We start from the raw sequence: 26,495 nt of genomic DNA, 5'->3' as shown, positions 1-26,495 counted from the left end.
TCATGGCAACGCTGGATCCTTAACCCACTGAGCGAGGCCAGGGATCAAACCTGGAACCTCATGGTTCCTAGTCAGCTTCGTTTCTACTGCACCACGGACGGGAACTCCAAATACAGATTTTAATACTTTTAGAAACATTTAAACTACATAGTCATACCCTACACAGTATAAAACATATACTTAACCAATGTAACTAAGGTTAAATTAAAAATTTCATTATTTAATTTATTAACATTATATTTTTATAGTATGTTTAGAACCACAGTACTAATAGAAAATGTTTAAACTATAAGTGGATAGAGTGAAAACAAATTCACAGGACAGGCAACATTGTTCAGAAGAATGGTACAGCTTAGTGGTCCATTTGGATGTCATAATGTTTATAAATCCAGTTCCATTACTTATTATATGTCTGGCTGTGGAGAATTTCTTTTATTTTCACTGTTACAGCTTCCTCATCTCTAAAATGGATATGACATTTACAGAGGTTTAGTAAAGGTGAATGAATTAATATGTGAAAAGTTCTTGGAGCAGTGCCTGAAACATTCCAAGTGTTCAACAAATGTTAAGTTTTGAGGAGGCTGATTATAATGATGAAACTTTATGGACACATTAAAACATGGGATAAAAATTATTTTGTGCCTTTAAACCCTATAACAAAATAATTTTCTATAACATATTTTACTCTGCGGTCAAAATTCCTGGTCTCAGTTGCGTTCTAATATTCACCAGTCCTAATCTCATTCCATTTCAAATATTTTTCGATCTACCACAGTTTTTGCAACAAACACTATGTCTTTTCTCCACTTAAAATTCACGCTCATAGAAATTGGGGCCTATATTCTGCTTATAAATGTGAATCATATTACACATCTAATAGGTGCTTAATAATGAACAATCAAGAAACAAGGAATAGCTCCAATGATTTTCTGTGACTGCTTAGTAATTCTAGGTCTTCTCAGGTGATGAAATATGATGCAAACAAATGAGTTTTATATATTTTAAATACCATGACTTTACAAAAGCATGCATAGCATAACCTGCCAGAATTTCCTATATCTTGAAAAATCAGGTCAACTGATACTTATTTTAAAATACCACAAAATATAAGCCCTCAGTGAACAGAATTTTAGAAATGTTCATTTTGGTTGGGCACAAGGAAAAAAGGGCATGACTTAGAAACAAAATCTGCAGTTGAGGTTAATCGTGACTTGTGAGGAGCTGTTCCGTAAGTAAATGCTTATTTCATTCTATTTTATCTATTCTGGTTGTGGAAGCTGTGAGTTTTAAGTCAGGTTAAAAAAAAAAAAGGAAGAAAGCTATTTCTTAAAAGAAAAAAATCTAGGCCACATTTGGCTTCAAAAGCATCTTTGCTCATTTATTTGACTGTTGGCCTAAATTTTAAAAAGTCAAATTTCAAATAAAATAGTTTATCTTTGTATAAGTTTGGGGGCTACACATGAGGACACAAAATAAAAGTTTTGGCATTTATGTCTTCAAGTCTCAATTACATCTCTGTTGCTTATGGTACACAGTCAAAACTTAAAATCATATGTCCAACTGTAGTTCTATAGTTTGGGTCTAGAAACACTGTAATTAATTAATTTGTTTAATAACCAGTTATTGATTCTATATTAAAGCTTTCCTCTACATGGATTTGAGAGTGGAGCTGAAATCTGTTTCATCCTAATTAAATCTTCACTACCTTAGCTTAGAAAGGAATCCTCAACGTGACATATGCAGACTCAATCAGTTAATTAATAAAAGACACTATGTCATGTCTTCATTGTTAGTAGGAAAGAATGGAAGACCTTACACATTAAGTACTTTCTGAAGGCAACTTAAATGAAATTAACTGATTGATATTGAAAAGTGAAAGTTCATCAGGATAGAGGCGTAGATGAATGTAAATGGTCAAAGGGTCATCAGCCTCCATCTCTGGATTGATTAGACCGCCTCTTGGTACAGTGCAGGAAGGTGGTTATTACACACAAAAACATACACAGGCACATACCTTTCTCTCCAACCACGCACAATCAAGAGCATTCACGCCAAAATTATACTCGGTATGGCATCCAAGAATTGAGGTACTTGGTCACATTTCGGGTGTGACATTTTCCTAGCTCTAACACTCTAAGCTATTTTTTAAACATTGATTTGAGGTTTTGTTTTAGCATATGTAAAAATTGGAATAATTATGATATCTACTTCATAGAATTATTTGAAGGATGAAATAAAATGATCCAACTTGAAAGGCTGGTATGATGCCTGGCAAATAATAGTTATTCAGTTAATGGTGGTAGTTATTAAAATCATGATTGTTACAATTAGCCACACATAGTAAAAAATACCTCACCAATGCCCAAAGGTAGACAATTCTAAATCTCATCATCTGCTCAACCCCAAATTAATGTCATGGGACTAGTGTTCTCTGAATCTAGAATGCTCAGTATGCTTTCCTTAAATCAGGTATAGCTATTTATCATGGTCTAGAAGCTTTGGGCTAAATAAAAACTTAATCATTTGTAATATCTCCAGTATGTGATCATGGGAGACCAACAACAGCAAAAGACCAACAAAACAGTGAGGCAGTGTAATTAGAGTATCAAATACCAATTGAAGGTGAACAGAGGAAATACAGCACACAGAACTCAGTGTTCAATAGCATATATGATGTTTATCTGGAGTGGGATATCAGCAGTCCTCTGTCTTGGCCATGGCATGAATTCTTGGCTCTGTATATTTTAATATCTATTTCTGTTCTCTGAAAGGATCTCCTTTGCTCAATTTATCTATGACCATATCTAGGAGAAGTGAAGTGGGGGCTATGACCCTTTAATAGAACTCTTCTTAATCTTGTCTGTTTAAGAACTGGGAGATTTTGTTAGAGGTGAGCTATACGAGGCTCATGTTTCCAGGCTGATGTATCTCTGGAACTATAACTCCCATAAAACTCAGTAAAATGCCACTCATTTTAGTTATTGGAAACTCTAAGAACTACAAAAACAAATCTAAAATCTTGGTAGTAGTCTTTGTTTTAAAAATCTACTTTGCCCAATAGTGATACAGCTATTTTAATTTTTTTAAATGAATGTTTTCATGTTATATCTTTTTCATCTTTTAATTTTTAGCCTAACTGTAAGCTTATATTTAATATGAATTTACTCTATATAGTGTATAGTTGGATCTTCATTTGTTAATAAATTTTTCAATCTTTGATTTTCAATTAAAGTGTTTATACAATTTAACCCAACAATTGATTTGGTTGATTTAATTCTACATTCCACTAAATGTAATTTTCCTATCAATTTTTTGTGTGTGTACTTTTTTAGGGCCACACCCATGGCATATGGAGGTTCCCAGGCTAGGACTCGAATCAGGGCTATAGCTGCCGGCCAGAGCCACAGCCACACAGTATTTGAGCCACATCCGCAACCTACACCACAGCTTACAGCAACGATGGATCCTTAACCCATTGAGTGAGGCCAGAGATTGAACTCGCATCCTCATGGATCCTAGTTGGGTTCATTAACTGCTGAGACATGAAGGGAACTCGTACTATAGATTTTTTAGTATTTTTCTGTCCTATCTTCATTTAGACTAATTTTTATGATTCTTTTTATCTCACCTATTGCTTATTAGCTGCACTTTCTTTTGTACTTTATTGGTTTTTGGTAATTGTTTCAGGGTCTATAATGTGCATAATGAACTTATCACAACATGCTTTCAAATAATACTGCACTACTTCAAATCATAGTGTCAGGGCTTAGCAATACTCTAATTCCATTTCCCCTTCCTATCCTTTGTGTTATTTTTCTTTTTTTCTAATTTTTATTAGAGTTGATTTACAATGTTCTGTCAATTTCTGCTGCACAGAAAAGTGACCCAGTTATTTTATATACATTTTTTTTCATTCTTTTTACCACATTATCCTCCATCATGTTCTATCTCAAGTGATTAGATATAGTCCCCTGTGCTATATGGCAGTATCTAGTTGTGTATCCACTCCAAATGCAATCGTTTGCATCTACTAACCTCAAACTCCCAGTCCACCCCACTCCCTTCCTGTCCCCCTTGGCAACCACAAGTGTGTTTTCCATGTTCATTAGTTCATTTCTTTTCTGCAATATATTAGATTCCAGGTATAAATGATATCATATGGTATTTTCTTTCTCTTTCTCATTTCACTTAGTATGAGAATGTGCATGTATCTTTGTCAATGAAAGTTTTGTCCAGATATATGCCCAGGAATGTGATTGCTGGATCATATGTTACTTCTGTAATTTTCTGAGGTACCTCCATACTGCTTTCCATAGTTACTGTACCAATTTATATTCCCACCAACTGTGTAGGAGGCTTCCCTTTTCTCCACACCCTCTCCATCATTTGTTATGTAGACTTACTAATGATGGCCATTCTGATCAGTGTGAGGTAGTACCTCATTGTAGTTTTGATTTTCATGTCTCTAATCGTGAGTGATGCTGAGCATTTTTTCATGTGCTTATTGGCCATCTGTATGTCATATTTGGAGAAATGTTTTTTTCAGGAATTCTACCCATTTTTAAGTTGGGTTTTTTGTTCTTTTTTGTTGTCGTTTAGTTGTATGTGTTGTTTGTATATTTTGGAGATTAAGCCATTGTAGTTTGCATCATTTCAAACTATTTTTCTTATGCATTTTATTTCTGCATATGACATATACCTCCAAAAGTCTCTACTTCATCCAGTCAATTACTTTTTAAAAGAGATTTTAAAATGGCAGTAAAACATTCATCACATATTTATTATTTCCAGTATTATTCATTACCTTTAGATCCAAATTTCTATTATTATTTTTCTTCCGCTGAAATCTTTTCTTTCAATTTATTTTTGTATGGCTAGTTTGCAGGTGATAAATTCTATGAATGTTGGATTATCTGAAAAATATTTTTATTTACTAAAAATTATTGATTTATAAATGGCATAAAATAAACTGCACATGTTTAATGATAATGTTTGATAGGTATTGTATATATACAACCTAGATAATAGACTATTCTGTCAACCCCAAATTTTCTTATATTCCTTCCTACTGCCTCTTACCACCCACTCCGATTCCAGCAACCATTAATCTACTTTCAGTTGCTGTAAATTAGTTTGCACTTTCTACAATTTTATATAAATAGGATCTTACAGTGTAAACTCTATTTGGTATCTTCAACTCAGCATAATTATTTTGAGATTCATCTGTTTTGTTGCATACAACAAATTTCTGAGTATTTTATTCCATCAAGGAGTAGAAGGACTTAAAAATAAATCCAGTATGTGTTAAACTTATAAGAAATGGTTAGATTATTTACCACTTCAGCAGAAGCGTTTAAAACATATATGAGACATTTGATTTAATCATTTATAAATGTGAAGCATAGATACAAGTTTATTTTATTCATATAAATTTTCAAAAATTCAGGCACTATTTATTAAAAAGACAGTTAATTTTTTCACTGATCTGCATTTGCATCTTTGTTCAAAATTAAATATATATATATGTGTATATCTATTTCCATACTCCCTATTATTCCCTTTATCTGATACCTATACCACATTTTCATAATTACTATACCTAGAATGAAGGTAGTGTAAGTTCTTCAACCTTCTTCTTTATTTAAAAAAAAAAATTGATATGCTATGCCCTTTGAATTTCCATACAAACTTTAGAAGTAACTTGTCAATCTATGCAAAGAAGCCTGCTGAAACTTTGATTAAATTGCATTGGATGTGGGGATAATTGACACCTTAACAATATTGAGTCTTCTGATCTATAAATATGGTACATTTCTCTATTTATTTTGATGCATAAAAATACTTTTTCCTTTTTGAGCTTTCAATATGTAGAACTGCACATTTTTGTTAGACTTCCCCCTAAGTAGTCCATATATTTTATGCTAATACTGAGTATTTCTTTTTTTCTCAGTTTCTGATTGATTATTGATATGCTATAAATAGGTTATAGATATATATAATTTCTATAATGATCTTTTTTTTGTTTTGTTTTTGTTTTTTTTTTTTTTTTTGCTTTTTAGGGCTGTACTCACAGCATATGCAAATTACAGGGCTAGGGATCCAAGGTGCATCTGTGACCTACACCATAGCTCATGGCAACTTGGATCCTCAACCCACTGAGCAAGGCCAGGGATCATACCTACAGTCCTCATGGATACTAGTAGGGATTGTTTCTGCTGTGCCACAGTGAGAACTCTCATGATCTTATATTCCAATGCTGTGCTAGTCTCACTTATTAGTTCTGATAGCTTTTTGTAGCTACCAAGAGATTTTGGTATAGATGATCTTGTCATGCATGCATAAAGACGGCTTAGTTCTACCTTTTGTGAATTCGTGTTCTTTCTATTACATGTGTTTGGCCCTATTTATTTTACTTTAAATAGTGTTTTAGCTGCACCCCTCAAATTTGACAATTTGTGTTTTAACTTTTGTTAAATTCAAATTACTTTGTATCTTTTCTTTTTAATTTTAGGTTTTTCTTTGACCCATGGGTATTTAGAAGTGTGTTATTTCATTTGCAAGGATGTGGGCAATATTTCAGAAACCTTTCGATTATTTATTTCAAATTTAATTTCAGTTTGGTTAGAAAATATACCTTTTATGATTTTTTTCATTTTTCAAATTTATTGACTTTTGCTTTATTTTATATGTTGAAACCCATCTACCTATTAATTTTTATGTATATTTTTCATGTAACATAAAATTTACTACCTTAACCATTTTTAGTTTTATTGTGCAGTATTATTAGGTATATTCACACTATTGTGGAATCAATATCTAGAACTTTTTCATCTTGCAGAATTGAAATTCTGTACTTGTTAAATGACAATACTGTATCCCCTACCAAACCTTAGCAACCACCATTCTGCTTTGTCTCTGTGAATTTGATTGCTCTGTGTACCTCATACAACTGGTCTATGCTGTATTTGTCCTTTTGTGACCAGCTTATTTTCATTAGTATAATGTCCATAATCTACTTCTTTTTTAGGAGTGAATAACATTCCATTGTATGTGTCTACCACATTTTGTTTATTGATTCATCCATGGATGGACATTTGGGTTTTTCTACCTTTGGGCTATTAGAAATAATGATGCTTTGAATATAGGTGTACAAATATCCCTTCAAGACCCTGGTTTCATTTTTTTGTTGTTGTTATATATACCCAGAAGTGGACATGCTGGATCTTATAGTAATTATCTATTTAATTATCTGAGGAACTGCCATACTCTTCCAAATTAACTGCATCAGTTTACATTCACAACAGGAGGGTAAAAGGGTTCTACTTCCTCCACATTTTCACATATATATTTTATTTTGTTTTTTTAATTATAGGATTTATACAAATGTGTGTGAAGTGATCTCACTTTGGTTTTGATTGTATGTCTTATGATTAGGAATTCTTTGCATATTATAGATATTAATTCCTTATCGGGTGCATGTGTTGCAAATCTTCCCCTTTCCCCCTCAATTTGTTTATGGCCTTCTTCTCTATTGGTTGTGTCCTGTGATGCAGAAAAGTTTTTAATTTTTGTGTGGTTCAGGTTAACTACTTTCTTTTTTCTTTTTTTTTCTTTTTGGTCTTTTTTGGGGCTGTACCTGTGGCATATGGAGGTTCCCAGGCTAGGGGTCCAATCAGAGCTGCAGCCACTGGCCTATGTCAGAGCCACAGTAATGTGGGATCCAAGCCACATCTGCAACCTACATCACAGCTCACAGCAACACCAGATCCTTAACCCACTGAGCTAGGCCAGAGATCAAACATCACGGATGCTAGTCAGGTTCGCTAACCACTGAGCCAAGATGGGAACTCCCAGTTTAAATTACTTTCATTGCCTATACTTGGGTGTCACATTCACATAATCATTGCTATATTTATTGTCATGAAACTTTTTCCCCATGTTTTCTTTTAAGTTTTGTGAGTTTAACTATTACATTTGGGTCTTTGATCCATTTTGAATTAATTTTTGCATGATGTAAGTGAAGGGTCCAACTACATTCTTTTGCATGAAGACATCCAGGTTTACCAACACCATTTGCTGAAAAGCCTGTACTGTCCCATTGATGTTCTTGGCATGTTTGGCAAAAAACGTTTGCCCATATATGTTAAAATTTCTGTCTATTCCATTGGTCTATGTCTGTCCTTATTGACAGTACCACACGGTTTTAATTACTATAGCTTTATAATTGGTTTTGAAATCTGGAAGTTTATGTCCAACTATGTTTCCGTGTTCCAACTTTTTTTTTTTTTTAGGCAATTTGGAATCCCTTGAGAGTCCGTGTAAATTTTAAGTTGGATTTTTTTCTATTTCTTCAAAAGACATCGTTGGAGAGTTCTGTTATGGTGCAGTGGGTTAGGGATCTGGTGTTGTCACTGCCGTGGCTTGGGTTGCTGCTCTGGCATGGGATTGATCCCTGGCTCATGAACTTCTGTGTGCCACTGATGTGGCCAAAAAAAGAAAGAAAAGACAAAAAAAAGTGTTGGAATTTTCACAGGGATTGCATTAAATCTGTAGATCACTTTATATAGTATTGGCATTTTAATATTATCTTCCAATGCATTGAACATGTGATATCTTTCCATTAATTTGTCTTCTTTATTCTTTCATTAATTTTTTATAGTTTTTATTGTACAAGGTTTTGTGTCCATGATTAAGTTTAATCCTAAGTATATAATTCTTTGTGCTGCTATTGTAAATGGATGTTTTTTTAATTTTCATTTTGGATTGTCCATTGGAATTTTTTTCTTTTTTTTTTTGTACTGATATATAGTTGATTTACAATATTATATTAATTTCAAATGTTTCTGTTGTTTTATAAATGTTATTCAGGTCATATTGGTTAATTTTTTTGTTTGTTTTGTTTTGTTTTTGTCTTTTATACCTACTGATTTTCTGCCTAATATCCCATCAATTATTGAGCAGGGTATTGAAATCTTTATATTGATGATTTACAGTGCTGTTTTTGTTTAATGTACCTTGGAGTACTTTATTATGCATATAACTATTTAGCATTATTATTTTCTCTGAATTAAATGACTCCCTTTTGTCATTATGAAATGACTCCCTAAAAAGAATGACCTAAATTAAAATGATAGTCAAATTTTTAAAAGAGTTGGTAACATTTCTGAGTATGGAGATAGAAGAAAAAAAAAGTAAAACAAAAATAGATTTGGAGTTCCCGTCATGGCTCAGTGGTTAATGAATCCAACTAGGAACCATGAGGTTGTGGGTTTGATCCCTGGCCTTGCTCAGTGGGTTAAGGATCCAGCGTTGCCCGTGAGCTGTGGTGTAGGTCACAGACGTGGCTCGTATCCGGTGTTGCTGTGGCTGTGGCTGTGGTGTAGACCGGGGGCTACTGCTCCAACTAGATGCCTAGCCTGGGAATCTTCATATGCCGTGGCAGCAGCCAAAGAAAACGCAAAAAGCCAAAAAAAAAAAAAAGATTTAACCCTAGATACAATGCCAAGCCAAAAGAACAGAGTAACTGTTACACCATGACTGTATTAGCCAAGTTAAGGACTTTTCTAGCCCCCAATACATCTATTCCTCTTTGTCTACTTGAATCATGAAGGAATAAAAACAGGAGTTAGCAGTATGAATCAGTGCATAGAATAGCAAGTTTGGGAAAGAATCCCACTATAAGTCTTTTTTCTTCTAAAGGAGTATATCCTGCCAGAGACCAAGTTGAGATGTAAAAGGTTATCATTAAATGAAGTTTATAAGTTTTAATTATTCATTTGGACTAGCATTATTAACTACTGACCTGGCACTATTTTTATGACTGCAAATGATTTTAGGAATTTTTGTTATCTAAAAGTGAACATAGAAGCCACAGAGTTTTCTCAGAAGTGGGTTTGATCGTACTGTGAAAGACAAAATAAAATCATTCATTCCTGACTTTTTTTTTCCTCAAGAAAAATCTTGTGTTTAATTTAACATTTACACTAATTATGATGTCTTTCTAATTTTGCCTTTGGCTTTTTCCTTGGTCTTCCTTGGTCTGACCTACCTTTTATTAGATACCAGTTTGTTTAAATTCTACAAAACTACTTCCTTCTCATCTGTGAAGCACCTTTAATTGTCCATGAATTGGCAGATTTTACGTCAAGATAGGAAATGAAGCTCAGAGTCCAGTTTTTACTGGCTTTTCTTGTAAGGCAGTTAGCAAGGATTTTGATTGAAGCGCTTTACTTTGCAAAGTACTTATCAAAAAATTTTGAGGAGGCCTCAAAGAAGCATCCATCTATCCACACTTTTTGACTCCCTGTTCTTTAGATGACAATAAAAAAGTTGCGTTTATCTATATAAACATCATGCTAATCGCATTCATTTATGTGAGCTGCTTAACATTGTGCTTAATAAGCATGAAGCACAGTAAGGATTAGTCACATTATTAAATATGCTAGATAATTTTGTTGTAAATTGTATTTGATTAAAACCCTAAATCCTGCTCATATGTGTTCAGACATCATATTATGTTGCTCAGGAAACCGTCAGCTACTTGCAACTTGGAAAAGTAAGCCCCTACTTAGCTTCTTTTTAATCATTTTCTGCTGTCCTGTCACTCAGAAGTTCTCTTAATGGTCCACATAGCCTTTCATTCACAGGTAGATAGCCCAAGCATGCTGAGGTCATGTGTAGGTAGTAGCTATTGTTAATGCTATTCTTTAGTCTTTTTCTTATCCACCCTCCTTCTAGGCTGTGGGAGTTCTGAGACAATGTTATAAGCCCCCCACCTTTTCTTTTTAAATTCAGGGAGACTGGAGAATTTTCTCATCTTTGATCATAGCTTTATTTTCCATCTATATGCAGAAGATATAAATCTATCTTCTGTCTACACCACTTCCCTCCCCTTTCTATTTCTCAACTCTGATTAATCCACATCTCCACTTTGAAGATTCAAAAGTAATTTCAAAGTAATGTGCCCAAATATTCCACATGAAACCCTCAACCAACAATTGTTATCATCTCCATAAATAGTGTCATTTATTTCACTCACTAAATAGGCATTGGTTCAGTGCCTACTATATAGAAAGCAATGATTTAGTGCTAGATAATAGCCTTAAACAAAACAATGCCCTTGCCTTTATGGTGCTTATGTCATAATATATCTGGTTTCTTATGTCAAACAATTAGGAGTCTCTTGAGAATTCACTTTCACTTTAATCTTATTGATCTAACCTCTGACATAAATATCAAATTAACGTATTTCTCTTGCTTTCCATTTGTACTATGGTAGTTCAAGACCTTACTGTGAAGTTTTCAATGATTTCATATTTCACTTAACACTAAATTTTTACCAAGACTTTTATGATCTGGTAAAATTTAGCTCCTACCCAAGGGGGAAAAAGAGAGATGGGAGTAAGGAAGAAAGTGATGGGAGGTCTTTCCATTTTTTCCTTTTTTAATTTTACCTTTTATGTAAACATAGATAATGTTATAATGTTTTAATTGTGTATTTTTCTGATTCTGTCTTGCCATGATGATATATTCTTATGTGGATTTTCATTACTTTTTAGTGACTCTTAACACACATTGTTTTCCAGTTAGGATATAGACTAAAATTCCATGATAAGAACACTCATACGTTTAACAAAATCACTCTGTAACAAAATATGCTGCTCTTAAGAAGACAGAAGTTTGTTTTTTTTCCCTTTCACATGGAAGAAATCAGAGATGAACTTCCTGTGGTTGTTGAGGCACCTCCGTCACCTCTATATGATGCTGTCATGTCCATTTTCATGGTGGTGCTTCCATTGCTGCCTTTCCAGTGAGAAGCAAGAAAGAAAAAGTGGGGAGAAGGAAACTTTAATTTTTTAAATAACACCATCTGGAAGATGCATGAGCATCCTGTTGGCCAAAACTTAGTCACATATCTACATCTAGAATAATAAATGCTGGAAAATAGAGTTTTAGTTGAGAAACTATCTTGCAGCTAAAATGTCTTGGAGGAATGGATTGATGTTTCTCATAGAAGAACAGAGAGACACTAAATTCTGGGGTCATTTACAAATACTTTTTGTAAATTATCTCTGTCTCTTCTTCCTGCTTTTCCTTTTGTGTTTTAGGCATGAAGCATGGTGTATTAATCAGTAAATGTGCATGACCAAATAAATATTTCAGAAAGGACCTTTATTGGATGAATTTTTAATCTAGTAAATCATAATTTTTAAAGTAAAGTATAGCACATCTTAAATTCTAAAAACAGTTTATTTGTAGAACACAAGAACTATAGAAAATACTGTTATGAAATTGGCACGCTTAGGTCTTTCAATAAGAAAATGATGAACAAGGTTCATGTAAATTTAATCCCATTTCTCATGATTTTCTTCCTATTCATTAAAAATTTGCCATACTGATTTCTAATTAAAGATGTTAGTGGGAAGCCAGGTTGTATCTTCTCAACATACTGCATATACTTAAATAATTCGGATATAAAAATAAATAAACAACAGTCACTAATGATTTTTTTAAACAAAAAAATACCTCAACCCTATGCCATAAGCTTTAGGAAGCAAAAGTCAAGGAAAAGAAAAGGAAGATTCTAACATAGAATAGTGACCCTTTTTATAAAGCTCCTATTTATCAAAAATGTAGCTCATACGTAAAGAGGATCTTGAAAACTGTCAGCAGAGTGCCCCGCATTCTAATAGAAATTGGTTTATTGAATAAGTATGATGCTAGAAAAAAAACTGTGGCAATAATCTTATAAGTAAGGTGAATTAATAGAAATGGTGTCCTAGTGAAGTGGAAGAATAATCCCCATCCTGAGAGTATATCTCTATGAGAATAAAAGTTTCCCTCTAGGTAGAATAAACTCAGAAATGATATTTAACAAATTCCCAGAAGACAGGACAGAATTTAGCTTGTCTACAGCTAGCTGTAGCTGAGTTCTTTTTTTTTTTTTTTTTTTTTTTTTTTGCCTTTTTCTAAGGCAGCTCCCAGGCTAGGGGTCTAATCAGAACTGTAGACTCCAGCTTACGCCAGAGCCACAGCAACATGGGATCTGAGCCACATCTGCGACCTACACCACAGCTCATGGCAACACCAGATCCTTAACCCCACTGAGCAAGGCCAGGAATCAAACCTGCAAACTCATGGTTCCTAGTCAGATCCATTAGCCAACGGGAACTCCTGTAGCTGAGTTCTTTTCCTCTCCATTGGTAGCTTTGCTTTAGGGGACAAAATAGATTCTCAGATTGTGAGTAAGAAGTGGAGATGGACACATCTCAGATGATGTGGAAAATGCCAGAAGAAAAAGCCATCCACAGATCAAAGCCAATGGATCACCCAAGCTGAACTTTCTGTAAACAAAACAAAACCATATGGCCAGAAAGAGGCAAAGGTATAAGGAAACAAATATATCAAAGAATAGGAAAAGGGCATCTAAAGTCAGATGGAAATATCTAGCATAGATTAATACATAACTCAAGAAGTAGAAGAAAATCCTCCTGTGCTAACTTCATACTATAGAATAAATGAGGTAGTGAATTTTATGAGGAAGGGAGACCTATCATACATTCAGACAACAGAATGAGATGAAAATGGAAATTGCAAACTGAGGAAACAAGATGAAGACAAAATAACTTCAGTATAGAACTAAAAATTAAAAAAAAAGGAAAATAAAAGGAAAGCAGTAGACACCACTGACTTTTTATTTACTGACAGAGAAAAGACCTTGAGTTAGTAACCGGAAATCAAAGATTGAAAAAAAAGACAAAGAGGTCACATCAACTTGCAAAAAGTTTAATATAGAAAACAGACAAAATCATCCAATGAAAGAATAATTGAAATCCCTAATGAATGGAACAGAAATGTAATTGACTATGTAATTGAAGAAAGTGTTCTTGAAATGAAGAAAAATTGTATCTGTAAGTTAAGAGGACATTGAAAATTCCAGGAAAAGTTGGTATGTCATGATTGATACTAATATATCTCCTTGTCAGGTTTTGTCTAAAAAAAGAAAGACGTTAGGTGTCCAATTAAGAAGATTAAGGGCTGAAAATAAGGCTGATCTTAGAATTGTACATGTAATTAAAGCCTAAAAAGTTTAAATACAAACACAATCTTGATAACATTAAGCATTCCATTTTTAATCAGAGGCAGAAATCTTTACTTATATGATCACTTTTTTTTGCAAATTATATTTAATGTAACAGTAGAAAAGAGCCAACAAAAGGTATTTACATTGTTAAAGATTTTAAAACTGTGTTACCTTATTTTACTGCATAAAAATAATAGCTTTGGCTACAATATTTAACTTCATTTTCAAGAGTGATTTTGTGCATTACTTGTGTGATTAAAATTAGTATATTTATTATTTTAAATCTTAAACCAACAAACCAAACATTGAGAACTTTGAAATGGAGAACAGAGACTCACTGATAGTGCTTTCTTCTTTCTCCTTAAATCTGTGGGAGTGCTTAGCTTGTACCTTTCCTTTTATGTCTTGACATATTCGTAGCTTGACAAAGAATTTAAGAAGGAGTCAGTGCTGTTATATGGCATATTTTCTTCTCATGGACCTGGCTAATGTTTACATGTCTATTATTGCACTTTAATTTTATTTATTTATTTATTTATTTATTTATTTATTTATTTTTGCTTTTTAGGACTGCACCCTCGGCATATGGAGGTTCACAGGCTAGGGGTCAATTGGAGCTACAGCTGCTGACCTATGCCACAGCCACAGCAACATGAGATCCGAGCTATGTCTGTGACCTACACTATAGCTCATGGCAATGCTGGATCCTTAACCCACTGATTGAGGCCAGGGATCAAACCCACAACTAATGGTTCCTAGTTGGATTTATTTCTGCTGTGCCGTGATGGGAACTCCATCAATTTAATTTTAAAATCCTATTCCTTGTCAGCTCTTTTTTAAAATTCAAGTTTAATGAATTTATTCCCAAATGACTTGAGAACAGTGTGGTGGCAGATCATGCAGTCAAAGATCTGGCTTTAAATTTACATCAAACCTAGTGTCTGTTCTATCCTTGGTCTTCTTACAAGAAGGCACACTCCCACTTTAAGGGGATTATGTGAAAATGGGCAACTGAGTCTTAGTTCAGAAACTCTTATAGGCTGTTTTTCTTATGGCATATTTGTGTCTTCCCTGTTCATTGTCCATATTTTGGAATTCTTTTCTAGATTTAGCAGAATGCCATATAGCTTGAATCATAACCTCTCAAACCCATAATGAGGATGTGGCCTCTTTACCCGTTAGCTACCCTCATCACAAAAAGTACATAGGAGATACTCTTTCTTCTGTACCAAGGTACTTCCCCTAGTCATTTTTCAGACTAAAAAATCTACTAGAAGAGCTGAGTATGACACTGGAGCAGAAGCCCAGCAATATAAATCAGACAAATGTGAAAAGAGGTCAGAATTGCCTGCAATGGGCCCATAGAACACCAGCACTTACTTCAGCCTCAGCAGGTACTAAATTTATGATCATAAAACTAATTGTACAGTACACTGCTATTGAGCCTGAATCCACTGATAAAGTGCATTGATACAGATTTACTTATAGACAAGGTACAGCCAAGGCTTCAGATGAATGTCAGTTCCTGCATTTTATAGTAGCCATGGAAGGGAGAAATTGAAACAACACATTTTTTCAATAATGCTTAACTGAAAACTCTTGGAGTGCCATAATACAAAAAACAGTCAGGAAGGGCACCACGGCAGATATTCCATGAAAACAATTATGTTTCTGTTTTGGAATTGTGCACCATCTTAGCTAGTCCATAATTATTTCCTTCAGATAAAATGCTGGAACAAACCATACTATTATAAAATCTTTGCCTGTAAAATAAACACTTTTCTTTGAAGTCTGCATTTAGATGGTGCCAAATAAAACATTAGTTTAGTAAAACGTGTTATTTGGAAGATGTACTTTAATGAAAATATTATTCATGTTTACTTTTGATTTTGTTTCTTATCATAAGGAAATTATCATGGCATTGTGATCAAAAAGATTTCCTACACGTATCTGGGTTTGCATGTTGGATATGCCCCATATTAAATGTAATACCAGACAAATAACATAAACACAAGTTCTATACAATGGGGATACCATTAACCACTAACAACAACATGAACAACTTTAATTTTGTGATGAGAAGCGATTATATATAGGATAGTTCTTTGTAAACTAGGCCGTGCTCTACAATGCTAAATTAATTGCAATAATAATTTTGAGCAGCTCTAGGCAGTTAATATAGTTAATGTAATAATTTATCTTACTACTAAAAGATTGTAAGAAACTACAAAGTGGAAGGCAAACACATATGCCATTTTCTCTAGAGTAGTCATCTCTTCAAGGCCAGTATTACAATGGTTAGAGAACTGCCATTGTAAAAAGAGTCCCTGTGAAAAGTTTCCATGCTCATTTTTATCTAAACATTACTCTTGTTTGAGTATTTTTGGTAAGTTGCATTTAACTAGAATCTCTAGACATATTAGCATATCATTTTTCATATAGTAAAGCCATCTTGTTCCAGTCAAAACTAGTGATCCCAATGCTTTTGCTAATCATGACAAGTTTTTACTAATTCCAAAAGGATATAATCTTACATTAATCAATAAATCCATTGACAGGGAGTTCCCTTCATGGCTCAGTGGTTAATGAACCAGATTAGGATCCATGAGGAGGTGGCTTCAATCCGTGGCCTCGCTCAGTGGGTTGAGGATCCGGTGTTGCCATGAGCTGTGGTGTAGTTCGAAGACACATCTTGGATCCCACGTTGCTGTGGTTGTGGCGTAGGCCTGCGACTACAACACCAATTGGACCCCTAGCCTGGGAACTTCCATATGCCGGAGGTGTGGTCCTAAAATATCAAAAATAAATAAATAAACCCATTGACAGAGCTGTTTTGTTTCAGATTTTTTTTCATTATTGTCTAAGTAAAAAGTCTAATGAAAACCAAAAAAATGTTCCTAGAAATAATGATATAAGATCAGTATACAAAAATATATTGGACATCATTATACTAGCGGTGAATGATCAGAAACTATAAAAAAATTTAGAATTGGAGTTCCCATTGTGGCTCAGTGGAAATGAATCTGATGAGCATCCATGAGGACCCAAGTTCAATCCCTGGTCTCACTCAACAGGTTAAGGATCCAGCATCACCATGAGCTGTGGTGTAGGCTGGCAGCTACAGCTCTGATTGGATCCCTAGCCTGGGAACACCCATATGCTGTGGGAGCAGCCCTCAAAAAAAATAGAATAATATAAAAATATACTTATTGAGTCATCTGAACCAGGACATGTAAAAATGTCATCATTTACTTTTGTTTTCTTTAAATTTTCTTAGCAATGTTTTACAGTTTTCATGCATAAGTCTTGTATATTTTTTATCAGACTTACCTTGAAATATTTCACATTTGCACATCCTAAACAAGTTATGCAACACCTGTACACTGAAACTATAAAATATCACTGAGTAAAATTTTTTAAAAGATTTAATAAATGGGACTATAATATATCCAATTCATGTCTAAAGATTCAATATTTTCAAGATGTCAGTTTTTTTCCAAATTAGTCAATAGATACAATTCAATCTCAACAAAAGTCCTAGCAGAGCTTTCAAGACAGTAATCAAGACGGTATGGTATTGGTGAACAAATAAAGAAATAGATCAATGGAACATAATAGAGAGCCCAGAAATAGACCCATCTGAATATTGCTAGCTGATCTTTGACAAAGGAACAAAGGCTATACAATAGAGCAAAGATAGTCTTTTCAACAAATGGTGCTTGAGCAGCTGGAAATCCACATGCAAACAATGTGAATCCATATACAGACCTTACACATTTAACAAAAATATACTCAAAATAGATCTTAGACTTGAATGTAAAATGTAAAACTATAAAATGCCTAGAAGATATCATAGGAGAAAATTTAGATGACCTTGGGTTTAGTGACGACTTTTTAGATGCAGCACCATAGGCATGAAAGAAAAAAATGATAAGCTGAATTTCATTAACATTAAAACTTTCTGCTATGTGAAAGACACTTCTAAGGGATTTATAAGACAAACCACAGAGGAGAAGAACATATTTGTGAAAGACATATCTGATAAAGGACTGCTAACCAAAATATGCAAAGAACTCTTAAAACTCAACAATGAGAAAACAAAGTACCAGATGATAATTGGGCCAAAGACCTTAACAGACACCTTACCAAAGAAGATAAACAGATGGAAAAGAAGCCTATACAATATGCTCTCTATCATCTATCATCATGGGAATACACATTACAATGAGATACTACTATACACCTTTTAGAAAGGCTAAAGGGCAGAACACTGACTACATCAGATGCCACTGAGAGTGTTCAGCAACAGGAACTCTTACTTGTTGCTGGTGGGAATGCAATATCACAACCACTTGGAAGGACATTTTTTTTTTTATAAAACTAAATATACTTTTATCCCATATTTGCTCAAATGAGTTGAAAAGTTATAACAGACACAGATGTTTATAGCAACTTTATTTATAATTGCCCAAACATGGAAGCAACTGTATTGTCTTTTGATAGTTGAATGGTTAAATAAGCTGTGGTACATCAAGAAAATGGAATATTATCTAGCACTATAAAAAAAATGAACAAACCATAAAAAGAAATGGAGAAAACTTAAAAGCATATTATTTTATGAAAGAAGCTAATTTTAAAAGATATGTACTATGTAATTCCAACTATATAATATTCTAAAAAAGGCACAAATACAGAGACCAGAAAATGGTCAGTGGTTGTCAGGGCTTAAGGTTAGGGGGAAGGAAGGGTAAATAGGTGAAGCACAGAGGACTTTAGGGCAGCAAAACCATTCTGTGTGACACTGCAGTGCTGGATACCTGTCATTGTACATTTGTCAAAGCCTATGGAATGTACAACACGAAGAATGAATCTTAATGTAAATTATATGTGGACTTTGGGTGATAATTATATGACAGCTGAAGTTGTAACTATTCCATTATAGTAAATAGTTCCATTATTTAGATAAATAGGGCATGTTGGAATTGGCAGAGCGTATGCATGTGCAGAGGTAGAGAATACATAGAAAATCTCTTCACTTTCCTCTCAATTTTACTAGGAACCTAAACCTGCTCTAAAAAAAGAGTCTGTGGAGTTCCTGTTGTGAATCAGTGGGTTAAGAACATGATGTAGTCTCTGTGAGGATGGTTCAATCCCTGGCCATGCTCAGTGGGTTAAAGATCCAGCATTGCTGCAAGCTATGGCATAGGTCGCAGATGCACCTCAGATCTGGTGTTGCCATGGCTGTGGCTTAGGCCAGCAGCCTAGCCTGTAACTTCTGTATGTCACAGATGTGGCCAGGTATGGTGTAAAAAGAAAAAAAAAATAAGTTAAAAATGTAAAAAAGTGTCTGGCTTTGAAAATTTTTGGAAATTGATGAACTGATTCTAAAATATATATGAAAGTGAAAAATTGAAGAAAATATTTTTGTTAGTTTAGGAAAATACTATCTAAAATATGTCACCAAAAGCATGATCTGTGGAAAAGGAAACCGATGTTAGATTTAATCAACGATTTGAACCTCCTCTTTTCACAGACAGTGTGAAGAGAATGGATGGACAAATTACAGACTTCAAGAAAGTTCAGCAAATTATTTTCACTTCCCCAGCACATGGTCTTCATCCTCATCATAATTTTCACTGTCATCTTCATATAAAGTCTATTATTTGTTTTGTATTAGCGTATTCCTGGTGCTGTGGTAAATGTTTAACATGATTATTTTATTAAAACCTTGACCAGTCCTATAAGGAAGATATAATTTCCTTATTTCACAGGAATAAAGAGGTGTGAAGAATTAAATAAATTGCTTTGGGTCAAAGAGCTAAAACATCTGAATTTTAATGTGTATCCAGTCGTCTTCTACCAGCTGATAAAAATAAAGCCCCACATTATGTAATCTGATGTAATCATTCTTGAATAAATGAATTGAACACAATAAGAAAGGAAGATTGGCACTAGCCACTCAGCAGATATTGAGTTTGATCCTTGATTGAGCTGCTACACACTAATTCAGATCACATTTTTTTATACATCTGTCGATCTTAAGTATCCAGCTTATTATTTGCCCCTTCCTCTTTTACTCCAGATTGCCAGTGCAATCTCTCTTTTTCCTTTCCTTGCCTTTTACAAGATGGTGCTGAATTGCTATTTAGGAGTAATTTTAATACCCTAAATATCACTTATCGGTACATCAGTGATCACACTGCTTACCAGGTTCTTACTAGATTTTAAATGTACATATGCAAAAATACTGGAAAATACTGAAAAAGGGTAAGATACTAATTTTTGTGAGTTTTGTCCTCCCTTCACCAAATGGAAATAGATATTCATTCAAATGTACACTCCTTTCCAAGAAAAAAATAGAGGAATTAATAAGATTGGATCCATTAGGACTAAATTCTTCCCAGAGTTTTTAAAGATGTAGTCAGGATAAATAAAATTATAATTTCTTAGGACTGATATTATGGATAAAATCATTTAGAAAATATGACTATGCCCAGATGGTTTGTATTTACTTCTCACTCTCCTCAGCATTTCCCGCCTTTTTGAATGTGTTAACAAAATGTGAATTTCACTTTGCTAATGGAATCAGATCTGAAGAAATAAGAAATAATGGCTCCTAAATATGCCAAAAGACCTTCCTGAATTAGCCCTTCTTCCCAACAGCATCTACTTTGATTTCATATTTAGGCTCTCAGCAGTTTTAAATCATATCTATGGCAGTGTGAATTGCATTACTTTTCTATATTCTATAAAATATTGGCTGACTTTCCCAAATGAAACTCTCTTTCTCTCTTTATTTAGCAGAATGCAAGTAATTAAAATGCATTTTTCCACACTTTGATTTGATTTTACTCAAAGTGTTTTTATCTGACTGAAAAGCAATGCTTTCAATTTTCTTATAGATTCAAATATGCTGGTAGAAACTTTCACATTTGTAGAATAGGTTTTTACATTCTAGCTTTATATCTTTTCCTTGGATGTTAGACTAACTCACAAAATAAAAAGGAGTAAATTATTTGTCTTCTTTTTGCAATGTATGGGAGAAAAGAGCCTTGAAAGTAGGAAATATATTAACATTCAGAAATCAGTTGCATTTCTGTATACTAACAATGAAATATTAGAAAAGGAATACAAAAATAAATACCTTTTAAAATTGTACCCCAAAAAATCAAATACTTGGGAATACACCCGACCAAGGAAGTGAAAGACATATGCTGAGAACTATAAAACATTAATCAAGGAAATTAAAGAGGCTTCAATGAAATGGAAAGATATTTCATGCTTCTGGGTTGGAAAAATTAATATTGTAAAAATGCCCATACTACCCAAAGCAATCTACCAATTCAATGCAATCCCTATCAAATTACCTATGACATTTTTTCACAGAACTAGAACAAACAATCCACAAATTTATATGGAACCACAAAATACCCACTATTGCCAAAGCAATCCTGAGAAACAAAAACCAAGCAGGAGGCACAACTCTCCTAGACTTCAGGCAATACTAAAAAGCCACAGTAATCAAGACAGTGTGGTACTGGTACCAAAACAGACATACAGACCAATGGAGCAGAATAGAGAACCTAGAAATAAACCTAGACACCTATGGTCAATTAATCTTTGGCAAAGGAGGCAAAAATATAAAATGGGAAAAAAAGTCTCTTCAGCAAGTGGTGCTGGGAAAACTGAACGGCCACATGCACACAAATAAACTTAAAATGGCTTATAAACCTAAATGTAGACAAGACACCATCAAACTCCTAGAAGAGAACATAGGCAAAGCATTCTCTGACATCATCCTTACAAATGTTTTCACAGGTCAGTCTCCCAAGGCAATAGAAATTTAAAAAATAAATAAACCAATGGGACCTAATTAAACTGACAAACTTTTGCACAGAAAAAGGAAACCCATTAAAAAAAAAAAAAAAGACAAATTTTGGAATGGGAGAAAATACTTTCAAATGACACAACTGACAAATGCTTAATCTCTAAAATATACGAGCAGCTTATATAACTCAACAGCAAAAAAGCCAACAACCTATCCAACAACAGAATGGATAAAAGACCTGAACAGACATTTCTCTAAAAAAGATATGGCCAACAAACGCATGAAAAAATGCTCAACATCACTGATTATTAGAGAAATGCAAATCAAAACTACTTTGAGAAACCACCTCTCACCAGTCAGAATGGCCATCATTAATAAGTCCACAAATAACAAATGCTGAAGAGGGTGTGGAGAAAAGGGACCTCCTGCACTGTTGGTGGGAATGTAAACTGGTACAACCACTATGGAAAACAGTATGGAGGTACCTTAGAAAACCATATGCAGAACTACCATGTGACCCAGCAATCCCACTCTTAGACATATATCCGGACAAAGCTTTCCTTAAAAAGACACATGCACCCGTATGTTCAATGCAGCACTATTCCCAATAGCCAAGACATGGAAAAAACCTAAATGTCCATTGACAGATGAATGGGTTAATAAAAATTGGTATATGTTCACAATAGAATACTACTCAGCCATAACAAAGGACAAAATAATGCCATTTGTAGCAACATGGATGGAATTAGAGACTCTCATACTAAGTGAGAAAGTAAGTCAGAAAGAGAAAGACAAATACCGTATGATATTTCTTAATATCTGAAATCTAATATATGGCACAAATAAACCTATCTACAGAAAAGAAACAATCTCATGGACATGCAGAACAGATTTGTGGTTGCCAAGGGGATGGTGAGGGAGTGGGATGGACTAGGAATTTGGGGTTAATAGGTGCAAACTGTTGCCTTTGGAATGGATATAATGGAGCATGATAATGTAAGAAAAATGAATGTATATGTGTATTTGTGACTGGGTCACCTTTCTGTACAGTATAAAATTGACAGAACACTATTAACCTAGTATAATGGGAAAAATAAAAATCATTTTAAAAAAAGGAATAGTTATCTCATCTTCAAGTATTCCTCTTCTTAATCTCAAACTTGTTAGACATCTGTCCTGGGTAAAATGTAACATTGTGATTACCAGAAACATTTCCACGAGAAATATTTTGCTTTCTAAAGGGACTGCCTACCACTCTAAACGTCAAGTGGCTAATCTGTTACAGACAAGAATCAATCTAATTAAAAATACATGAAATAAAACCTTTGTATATATAAAGACAAAACATATTAACAGTTTGACAAGAGGAATATATTTATATATAAACATAAGGAAACTTGTTCAACCTCCCCAGTAATCCTTTTAAAACTATGATTAGGTTATGTTCCCATCTGCCAAATTGGCTGGCATTAATAATAATAATACTAATGCTAGTGAGAAATTGGTAACACTACTATACTCTGTTACTATTGGAGCATAAAGCCCTTCATTTATTTACGATATTCATTAAACACGTATCATGTTCCAGGCATTGATGACACATCCATGAGCAAGAAGAAGAATGTTCTTCCTGTCTTGGAAAATATTGTCTCTAATGGGAAAATGTTAAATAATTAAATACAAATAGTTACAAATTCCCTTCAATCTTAAAATGTACCTCTTTTCTCTTTTAATTTAAAAAAAGTTTAGAATTGGTAATATATTTATATGATTGGATTGTGTCTTACCTTCACTTATTGAATATGTATGCAACTTGTAAGTCAAAATTTCTCCCTTCTGCAAATATTAAGTGATTAATTAGTGAATATAATTAAGGAATAACCAGGATTTCTCAAAAATAATTGAAAGAATAATCAAAATTATATATGTAGAAACCTTAATTGTCTCATATGAGTTATTGTTAGGTTTCTCTATTTCTATATGGTTGAATGTTTTGCAGAGAATATTTTCAGGTATACCTATATAATTAATAAGAACTTGGAGTTCCCATTATGACTCAGTGGATTAAGTACCTAACTAGTATCCCTGAGGATGTGGGTTTGATCCCTGGCTTCATTCAGTGGGTTAAGGATCCAGTGTAGGTCTCAGAGGCTGCTCAGATCCTGCATTGCTGTGGCTAAGGTGTAGACCTGCAGCTCCAGATCCAATTTGACTCCTAGCTCAGGAAATTCCATATGCCACAGGTGTGGCCCTAAAAAAATAAATTTAAAAAAGGAAAAAAAAGAACCAAAAATGGAATTGTTAGAATCGTCTTTAGAACATTAATTTATTGACTTGACATGTTAAATATGTATATTATTAATTAAAAAAAAAAGTCTGCTCTCACCTACCTCCCGTCCTGATTTGGTAGATCAGGAAACATTTAGACTATCCCACCAATTCCCCTGAATTTAACCTTTCTTTTCCCTATTTTTTGTTAATGGAGAAGTGCATGGTGGGGAGGGGAAGTTTTGTTTCATATTTCCTCATTTAAGAAATCTTTGGAACATTTAAACTATTAATCTATTAATCATATTGTAGATAGAGTCTATTAATCATATTGTTAGATGTAAAACAATAATTCTGTTTATCAAGATGTATATTTATCTTTCTTCTCTGTGTTATTCCCTCTGTTAGGTCAAGAAAATATTTTATAAGTCAAAGTGGTTCACAAACTTAGCAATCATCACTTACATTCTCAAATCACGGATTTCTGAGCTCTTCTTCCCACAGTGCTGTGCTTAGACTTTTCTGGGTTGGAATGGGTTATTTATCATTTTACTAAGTCCCTAGATGATGCTGGGATGATGAATTCGGGCATACTTGACAATCAATGGCATAAGTGAAAGAGAAGATATAATTCCAGACTTCATAGAATTTATAATGTAGCTGGGGTTACATTAGTTTTCTAGTATTGCTGTAACAAATTATGATGAATTCAGTGATTTAAAACAACTCACAGTTATTACCTTGAAGTTCTCATGGCCAGAAGTCTAAAATGGGTTGGCAGGATGACTGTGTTCTTATGGAGGCCCAAGGTGAGACTTTTTTTTTTTTTTTTTTTTCCCCAGTTTCTAGAGACATCCTTCATTCCTTCGCTCATGACCCCATGTTCAAGTCACAATGGTTTCAAGTCTCTCTCTCCTCTGCATTTGTCACCATTTTCCTCTGATTCTTACCTCCTGCCGTTCTCTAATAATCATCCTGTAATTACATTGGAATGATCTCCCTGTGATTATATTGGGCATACTCCAAGATAGTCCTTCCATCTTGCCTGTCTTTTGCTCTGCAAGGTAACATATTCAGAGATTCTTGGGATTACGATGTGGGTGTCACACAGCTCTGAACCATAGAAAACCATACTTGTAGGTATGGTGCAAAGTTGATAGTAGAATTGAACCAAAAGATAAAAATCTATATAGGTATATAGGTTTTTCTCTCTAGTTCTGGCTTTCAGTGAACTTTACAACAAACCAGCTTTACAACTTTGGCTAAGTCAGTAGATCTCTTTGAATATTTATTTCATTGTAAATGGAGTGATTAATACAGTTTCTGAAATAACTAATAGTTCTTGATGTTATGCTGTAACTTAGAGGCAACCTCTGATATTTTTATGACAGTCAAAGGTAAAAAAGGTGCTGAATTTAAAAATGCCAATATTCCAGATTTCAGGGTTTCTGTCTTTATATTTCAGTACACATATCTTTTCTTTTACAAGAGAGTTTCAATTTGTACAATTATACTCTGTTTGCCTGACAAAAAAAAAAAAAAAAAAAAAAAAAAAACCACCTCTGCTTTTTTCATAGCAGAAGCCCATGGGAAGAAATACACTTTAGGTGGCATCTAACATATAATCAAGCATATAGACATTTCAAGGATCAAAATGAAAATATTAAGTTGATAAATTGCATTCTTTTTTTTTTTTTTTTTGCTATTTCTTTGGGCCACATTCTTATAGATACCTTCACAGTATTGTGCCAGTAGAGAGAGACGTGATTTTTCCAGTCTTCAAACAGAGGAGACACACAGTATGGAGAAGGCTTGTTGGGGCAGTATGGAGAATTGGATAGTAAGGTAAATGGGTAAGGGCTTGAACAGGGAAATTCTGAGACTGTAAACTTTTTCTTAGCTCATGGGTTTTTAATCAAAATTCAAGGGGGAAGAGGACTCCATCAAAAAATCCAGTTCAGTCTCTCTAGTGCCATTCATAAGCAGAGATATGGTGACCTGTTTCATGCAGTAGAATTTGTTTTACTTAAATTCCTAAGGGAATGAAATGTTCTAACATCATCCAAAACAGTTTAAACATGTGAATATGTTAATGTAAAATATAGGTTTTAGCATATCTACTCAAGTTACGGTAATGTGTGATTTGCTGTTGCAAGACAATGGTGTTTTCAGTATATTTTAACATTTATTAAGTACCACTAGAGGGCAGGGTTATTTCTCAATTTTACTTAAATTGATTCCCTTAATTGTGAGATTACCAAAATAGCATGGTGACTTACATTTTTGTTAACTTTCATTGAAAGGTAATTTCTATAC

The sequence above is a fragment of the Sus scrofa genome, chromosome 4 (genome assembly GCF_054392235.1).
Source record: "Sus scrofa isolate SSC_HxYL_T2T_F1_AM1 chromosome 4, Sscrofa_HxYL_maternal_Yorkshire_Landrace_v2.0, whole genome shotgun sequence".
Taxonomy (NCBI): Eukaryota; Metazoa; Chordata; class Mammalia; order Artiodactyla; family Suidae; genus Sus; species Sus scrofa.
Note: the sequence above shows the minus strand (reverse complement) of the source record.